The sequence below is a fragment of the Fringilla coelebs genome (genome assembly GCF_963513975.1).
Source record: "Fringilla coelebs genome assembly, chromosome: 24".
In the NCBI taxonomy this organism is placed as follows: Eukaryota; Metazoa; Chordata; class Aves; order Passeriformes; family Fringillidae; genus Fringilla; species Fringilla coelebs.
The window spans coordinates 2377107-2384920 of NC_140050.1; the positions used below are offsets into that span (position 1 = coordinate 2377107).

Here is a 7814-nt window from a genome sequence, read left to right on the forward strand (position 1 = left end):
CTATTTCGACAGAAAGGCATATACCAGGAAACTGAACTTTGAAGCCTGTGAGGATGCCTGCACGAGTACACAACCATGGGCCTTTGGAGTTCAGACAGGTTGGTGTCCCCAGACAGGCTTGGGAAGAAAGAGTAAATAGCTGAGACATCCTCAAGCACCACTTGTCTCTCATTTGGGAATGCAGGGGCTTCCCAGACATTGTAATGTCCAACTCAGACGAGTTTTTTATTTTGATTAGAGCTGAAATCCTTAAGCCCAACATGAAAGGTTGGCAGCATGAATCTAATCTTTGCCACATGTGAACAGAGGAGCCAAGTCTCTCTGTCACTGGTGTGACAGACAGCAAAAATAAACCCATTTCTGTGGATTATGGTAGACTATAACAAAAGAAAAGGACAATAATAATTTTTCATTGGAGGTGTTTACCCTCCTTCCTGTCTGGAAGCAGTTGTCAGTCTGTTGAAGTCTCTACTCTGCTTTATCTCCTTAGCATAACTCTGACATTAGACAGGAATTACATTAGGAAAATTAATATTATATGCAAATTTCAACAGATTTTAACAGCTAATAAGCCTCAGCAGCTTTGATTATCATAAAAAGCTCTTTTGGCTGCACTTTTCCATTTTGGCAGTTTCTTTGCTGCTCTGAACACAAGCATCTGACAAAGTTTTATCTTTCAGTGTACAACCTCCAAGTTAAAAAAAGCTTGGTCCTTTTTTTTTTAAAACAGAAATACAGAAAAATTCCTCTGGATTTTCAAGCCTCATGGCTATCTTGATAAACCTGAGCTTGTAGATTCATCAATCACCAGCCGAGTCTCACACCTCACCCCAGTTCTCACTGTTGGCTGAAGGAGAGGTAGGTTCCTTCTGAGTGCAAACTTCACCACGTGAGTCCTCTCACACACACCTTCCATCCGACTTTGACAAAACTTATCTCACAAAACTCCATATTACACTTTCAAAAGAAGGAATTACCTTTAAATGATGATAAACTGATACAGATAAAGACATTTTCCAATCTGGTGAGCTAAAATTCAGCTGTCAGACTGCAAATTAGTACCAGTCTGCTCCAGAACACTCACCTCATGCCCTGACACCTGACTCTACTCTTATCCCATTGCCATTACCTCCTAAAACCTACCAGTTGGTCTGGCTTTAAACGATTCCAGAAGTGGAATTTGCTGTCAAGTATCTGATTTGAGGTTTTCGGCAACTCCAGTCTAAAATCAGGGTGGGTTGGTTTGCTTGGCTGGTTTTTTGTCGTTATCCTACTTGAATTTTGATCATTACACAAATCTTTCTAAAAGCAATTCAAATCACGAACGAAATACCTCAGCCTCCTGCCCAGCTTTGCTGTCCTTTTCTCTGGGAATAGTTTTCATTGCTGGCAAGAAAATCTTCCCTCAACTCCACCATTTTTCATGCCCCGGGGTAAAAGCGGCGCTCCCGTGCTCGCCGCGGGCGGAGCGGAGCGGGCGCCCCGCGCTCACGGCCCCGCAGCCCCGCGGCTCCCCCGGCCCTCGCCCGCCGCCCGCTCACCTCCGGCCTCCCGCGCCGGGCGCCGCCGGCCCGGGCTCCGCCGCGCCCCGCCAGCGGCCCTGCGCTGCCCGCTCCGCTCCCGGCCCCGCTCCGCTCCGCTCCCGGCGCTGCTCCGCTCCGCTACCGGGGCTGCCCCGCTCCGCTCTCGGCCCTGCCCCGCTCCGCTCCCGGCGCTGCCCCGCCCGCCCGGCCCCGGCTCAGGGCGGCCTCGCGGGGAGATCTCGGCGCGGGGGACCCGGGGCTCCTTCAGCGAAATTGCAGCTGCTCTGTACACGGAAAACAGTGGTTAAAGTAACGCATAGTATTTCAGTCGAAGCAGGAAGAAAGTGCTCCTTCCGTGGACCACGGCTTTGGAATCAGTGCAGTTCAGCTGTGTAGATTTTAAGGCCGGAAAAAAACACCCTTGAGATGATCTATTCTGTCCCGTGTTACGCAGGCCAAAAAAAAATTCCACTCCGTCATTCTTGCTCTCAAGCCTTGGGAGCGCAGATCCTGTTTGCTGTTCCTGTGCTATAATGCATTCTTGGAGCACTTAAGGCTGTTCCCTTGTCTCACTGAAATGCTGTCCATCAGCTCTTTCCTGCCAGACTTTTCTAAAGCTGTAGTCAGCACGGTTATGATGAGCATGGTTATAAATACCTTTGCAGACAGAAATGCGAACAATTTTAAAACAAACACAGTGACTTGCTGATAGTTTTCTCGTTTACCCATTTGAGTCCACCTGCTCCATTCCCATAGGCAATGCGCAGTCCAGCTGCTGGCAAAGGGATGGCTTGTAAACAGTCTCTGTTACAGTAGCCAGGTTGCCACTGCATATCAGAGAACATAGTTGCACGAAATACTGGGGCCCTGGAGTTACAATCCTGTCAGGAAACTCTGGCCATCTCAGAGCCCCAGGGGACACCTGTCCGCCTCCAAGCAGGTGGTCGTCCAGTATCTCCTTGTGTGGCATCACTGAAACCATCTTAAAACAGTGCTTGATCTACAATGACTATGTTTATAAAGCCAGTTTTTCTGGGGTTGAGCTGAAGCCCACTGACAAAAACTCCCACTGACTTCCAAAGGATTGGGATTGGACTTTCCACGAGCCAAAGTCTGCTTGTTTCAGTGTGTGCAATAGGTGGAACAAAACCATCTAAGACCCCTGGAACAAAGGAAGGTGCTCAGGTGTTGTTTGCCTTTAATTTCCCTTGCGTTCACTTTGACTCTTAGTTACAGAGGTGTGACCCAAGTCCTCCCACTCAGGAGGACCCATCCGTGTCCTCACCAGAGGGTGCCCAGCACGCAGAGCCACAGCAGCACAAACCCACACAGCAAAGCAGCTCAGAGCAGAGCCTTGGTCAGAAGCGCTAACCCTGCATGCCTCAGCAGTCCATAATCATAAATCATGGTGAGTCTAGAATTACAAGTGCTGAATACTGCTACTCAATCCCTCTGCAGAGTGCTGCCTTCAAGCCATGAAAGATACCAATTTTTTTGGGATTTGTACCTTGAGACATCCAAAGGAGTCTGAAGGACAAAGATGGGCACACAGTCTCTTACGTATCAGGTTTGTTCAATACTTAATGAAACAATTAGGATATGAGATACTTAAAAATCACTTATCATTTCAGAATACAGACTGCTGAACCCCTGCTGGGTTAATATTTATAAGACAATATATTTATGAGTATACACAGGTTTATGAAAATGTAATCATTTATCCAGCAGATGCCCACTGTGAACAGGATGATGTGTTCAGAGGTCAAACAAGTCCTCTAGTTAGAGTCCACGAGAATGTTACCCTCTGAAACCCTGTTCTGTGAGTCCAAATGAAGCTCTGAGCAACCCTGATGGCCATTTTGTCTGTGAGCTCTGGGAAGTGATGCTGGGCACTGGAAAAGCAGAAGGGTGGCCTTCGCCAATGGGAACAGCACCCTCGAGTGGGAAAATAAAGTTCCTCCCAGTCAGCAGGACCTGAGATAAGCAAAATTAGTTCAGGCTGGAGAAGGCTCTAGGGAGACCTCAGAGCCCCTTTTACTCCCTTAAGGGGCTCCAAGGGAGCTTGGGAGGGACTTTGTGCAAGGGCCTGGAGGGGCAGGACAAGGGGGAATGGCTTCCCACTTCCAGAGGGCAGGTTTAGATGGGATACTGGGAACAAATTCTTCCCTGTGAGGATGGTGAGGCCTGGCACACTCTGCCCAGGAAAGCTGTGGCTGTCCCATCCCTGGAAGTGTTCAAGACCAGGCTGGATGGGACTTGGAGCAATCTGGGATAGTGGACGTTATCCCTGTCCATGGCAGGGCTGGGAATGAGATGGACTTAAAGGTCCTTTCCAACCCAAGCCATTCTGTGATTCTATGAATGAAACTCCAAATGCAATTGAGCACTGGTACCCCCAGAGCTGGATGTGCCCAGGTCTGGCAATGGTGAGCAAATGCTTTGCCTGCTGTGGCACATGATCTGGGCAGAGCTGCTGGCCATTGCAGCCTTACTGGTCCATCGCCCATCAACAAATCTCACCTTGTGTGGATTCTTACATTTAAGTCACTCTTGAGTTGTGAGTCTCATGACACTTCATCCTACTGTCTTATTCATGCACCTCTCCATCCTAAAGAGGATCCCAAAACCATTTTAACTCAAGACCAGGATACAGCATTTTCATGGAACTAGTTAATCTACTCTTGAAATAGTCCCAGTTTATGAAGAAAGGGGAGGCTTGTCTTCAGGACATACCACAATTCCTCAGGTCTTGAGAGAGGATGCTGTGAGACACTGTCTAACTGGAACTGCACAGGTAGTTCATGGAAGAATGCAATTATTTACACCTGACGTTTAATAAGATGGTGTTGCTAACAGGACTATCCTTTTGAACGTGCCTTTCTATTATCACTTTATGGCTTTTTTGTCAGAGCAGGGTAAGCTGGGAGTTTTGAAGGAATCACTAGTAGACAAACTCAGAAATTGACTGTCATGTAGATCATGGTGAGGCATATGTTTATGTCAGGCAATGAGGGTGTCAGAGGGTAGATACTATGGCTGACACATCACTGATGCTTCCCAAGAGGAGCCCAACCATGATTACCTGCACCAAACCTCCTCTCTAGAAATGCTCATGTTCTGAATCAGTGACATTACTCATGCCAACACTCCTAACACTAACAGTCTGATGAGTCTTAAAGTCTTCATGTCATCAGCTAAGCCAGGTGATTAAAATAAATCCCCACTGTCTTCACAGAAAGCAGGTATCTCTGTTGCAAGTCTGCTGTTGATTCCTTCTGTAGAGGCTATGAATTCCAGCTCCACCTGGGTGCCTCCACATCTGCTTGCTCACGGCACCAGACATGGCATCATTTTGGCACTGGCTGTGGCCAATGGGGTGTTGGGTTTTACATGACTTAAGCAGAAGGAGTCTAGCAATTAAAAAAATTCTACAGCAGTAATGGAATGGAATGTTTGAGCCAGTGGTGCAGAGGCTGGATCTGTGAATGCCATCGAAGCCTTCACACAGCAGCAAGAGCTTAGTTTTACTCATAGGACCTCTATAAATTACATACTCTCCTAGAGAGTGTGCTCAGAGTGCTTTGCACAGGTGTCTGCCATCTTAGTTGCCCTGAAATGCAGGGTAACCTGGCTGGTGGGATTTAAAGAACATTCTTGATTAGGAAAATTTGAAAATCTTCTAGGTCTCTTTCCATTTACCAATGGCTATTCCTGTAAAAGCAATGTCTTCTATGAATTTTCTGGAATAACAGCTCCTCTTTGAGGGTCAACACCATCTCAAGACATTCCTTTACTGCTGATCATACTATTGCCTAGGAAGTTAACATGCAGCTTCCTGTTAACACCATTGTATTGATATTTTGGTGTATGCACTTTTCTTTTTCCCACTTAGATAATCCTGAATTCTGTGCCATTTGGTTTCTTCATTTGTTCAAGCCTGATGCAGAATTTTTTGCTTGGACTTAGTTGGGTCCCCCTTATCTGTCTCTCAGCAGCTGTTTGCTAGCTGAACTCTGCCCTAAATCCTGCAGTGACAGGTGATGCCCATTGACACAGCTCCACTTACTCTCTTTCCCGCTGGCACCCCCATCCCAATATTCTGACACTGGTGTCTGCTCTTACTGTGTTATTTGGTTTCTGAACCCTAATGTTTAGGGTCACGGAGGGACCTCAGATTCTCTGTGCAGAGACAACACATCCCACACCCCACACCCATCGCTGCTTATTGCACTTCACTTACCCGCTCCTGCTGCTGGCGGCTGCTGCACTGTCTTACTTCCACATTTTTCCTGCCATATATCAGCCTGAATTGGTTGTCCTTGGATATCCTTACAACCCTGGGTGTGCAGAGAAGGTGGCTTATTGCCTGGTGTCAAAGTTCAGTATCCTGAGAGAAAGGTACAACTTTGTAAGTGAAGTAGAAAGAGGAGAGATGCAGACACCATGGGCACTCAGATGTCATGTGAGCCCCTCCCCCAGCTCTGTGGGGAGGCACATGGGAGCAGCTTTGTTCCTATTTTAGGTACAGACCTAAGTATCCAAGAGCCATTTGTACTCTCTGTGCAGCCTGGCAGGATTTGGGTTACAAGCCTCAAAGACCTGCTATTGAGTGCGCTGCTCCAGGGGATTACAGGCAGGAAAGCTGTCCCACAATCTCTGTCCTTCTTGAAAGGCTTTCTAAAGTATCCGACCTTTGGCTAATATTAGACCCTGCAACTTCAGCAAGCAATCCTGTGCCCTTTCTGTAGTGCTTGGCTCTGCCCATACCTGCTGTGATTTCATCCTGTAGCACCATTTTCAGGGTGAATGTCAGGACCTCAGGACTCACGTCACTGGACACTTAAGGGTTCCTTGCTGATATTTTTGTTGAAGAGGGTGAAGCGTCCCAGGCAAGCCTGCTGGAGAGTCATAACATCCTCCCCTTCCCTTGCACAGCCAGTGCAGCAAAACTCAGGATGATATACTGAATAGCTGACTTTATTAGAAACAAAACTGACTTCATTTCCATTCATTTGCCTTTAAATTTCATTCACAAGTTCTCTGACACTCATACAGAGGTACTGAGATGAATGTGTGCAAGTGGTGTTACTTGAGGTAACACCATGAACAGAACACTGGCTGCCGAGTCCTCATCACGTCTCTCAGCTCTCCATGAGCTGGTGGCCATGTGCTGCATACTGCATGCACCTTTCATACCCACCCTGAGGCTCTTGCTCCAGAGAGTACCAGGGCCTCTCCAAGCCTTGCAATGGCACAGGTGGGACCCTGCAGCCCTGCAGCCAGCCCTAGGAACTAAACAGACTAGAATATTTCAGTTGGAGGATATAATGCAGCTCTGGGGTTTTCAGGGTCTCCCCGACTCCGGCTGCCATGGGTGTCCCAGACAGCGAAGTCCAGGCAAGCACAACCTGTCTGGGCCCCTCAGGCTCAAAGCCACTGGCAATCTGAGCAAGCTCAGCTGTTAAGTGAGATCAGCTCTTTGGTGATTTCAGCTCTTTGCTTGTGAAGTGCCTTGGCAGATGCAGGGAGAGAGAGGAGAAGGCTGTGTGAGGTTCCACAGATATGTCTTTATTGGCAGCTTCTGCAAAGGGTGACAGTGACAGACAGCTCTTCTGCCAAACGGGGCAGAAATAGGGGTTTATATAGGGTACAGGGGTTTTGGGAAACAGTCCAATTGTAAGGGTCAAGGCAAAAATGACCTGTGGTTTTACAGAGAGATAACAAGGGTCAGAGGGTGGAAGAGGGGTTTCTGAGGTCCAGTCATCATGACTAGGCATTTCTTATCTTAGGCTGCTGACTGCCAGAGAGGCCCTGTGCCTGCTGCAGGAGGAGACCTCCAACAGCCATCTCATCCACCTGCCTGAGCCCTTCAGGGCTGACCAAAAGCTAAAGCTTGTTCTTGAGGCCATTGTCCCAATGCCTCTTCAACACTGACAAGCTGGGGCATTGACTACCTCTCAGAAAAGCCCATTCCAGGGTCTGACCACCCTCTTCATAAGGAAATGCTCCCTCATGTCCAGTCTGAACCTTCCCTGGAATGGCTTTGAACTGTTTCCAGGAGTGCTGTCCCTGGATCCCAGGGCAAAGGGCTCCACTTTCCTCTCCATATCCCCTCCTCAGGAAGCTCCAGAGAGCAACAGTGTCATCCCTCAGCCTCCAAAGGAGACAAGACCAGAGCCCTAAACTGCTCCTCAAGGACATGCCATTCAGCCCAACCAGCTTGGTTCTCCTCCTCTGGACCATCACATCCTGAGGACCTTCACATCCTTTTTAAATTGTGGGGCCAAATTT

The 7814-nt window shown here is 48.1% G+C and overlaps 1 protein-coding gene across 2 annotated transcripts in view; it reads right to left on the minus strand.

Annotated features, from left to right (window-relative positions):
* Window positions 1-5963, minus strand: part of LOC311162653 (ceramide synthase 4-like) — a 45656-nt gene extending 39693 nt beyond the window's left edge. Inside the window, exon 1 of one of the 2 annotated variants that reach the window (XM_084221087.1) lies at window positions 5764-5963. The gene's annotated coding sequence lies outside the window, so the exon portion shown is untranslated. Of the gene's footprint in view, window positions 1-1541; window positions 2175-5763 lie in introns of those variants that run through there. The other variant, XM_084221086.1, reaches the window with a different exon arrangement.
* Window positions 5964-7814: the final 1851 nt, after the last annotated feature.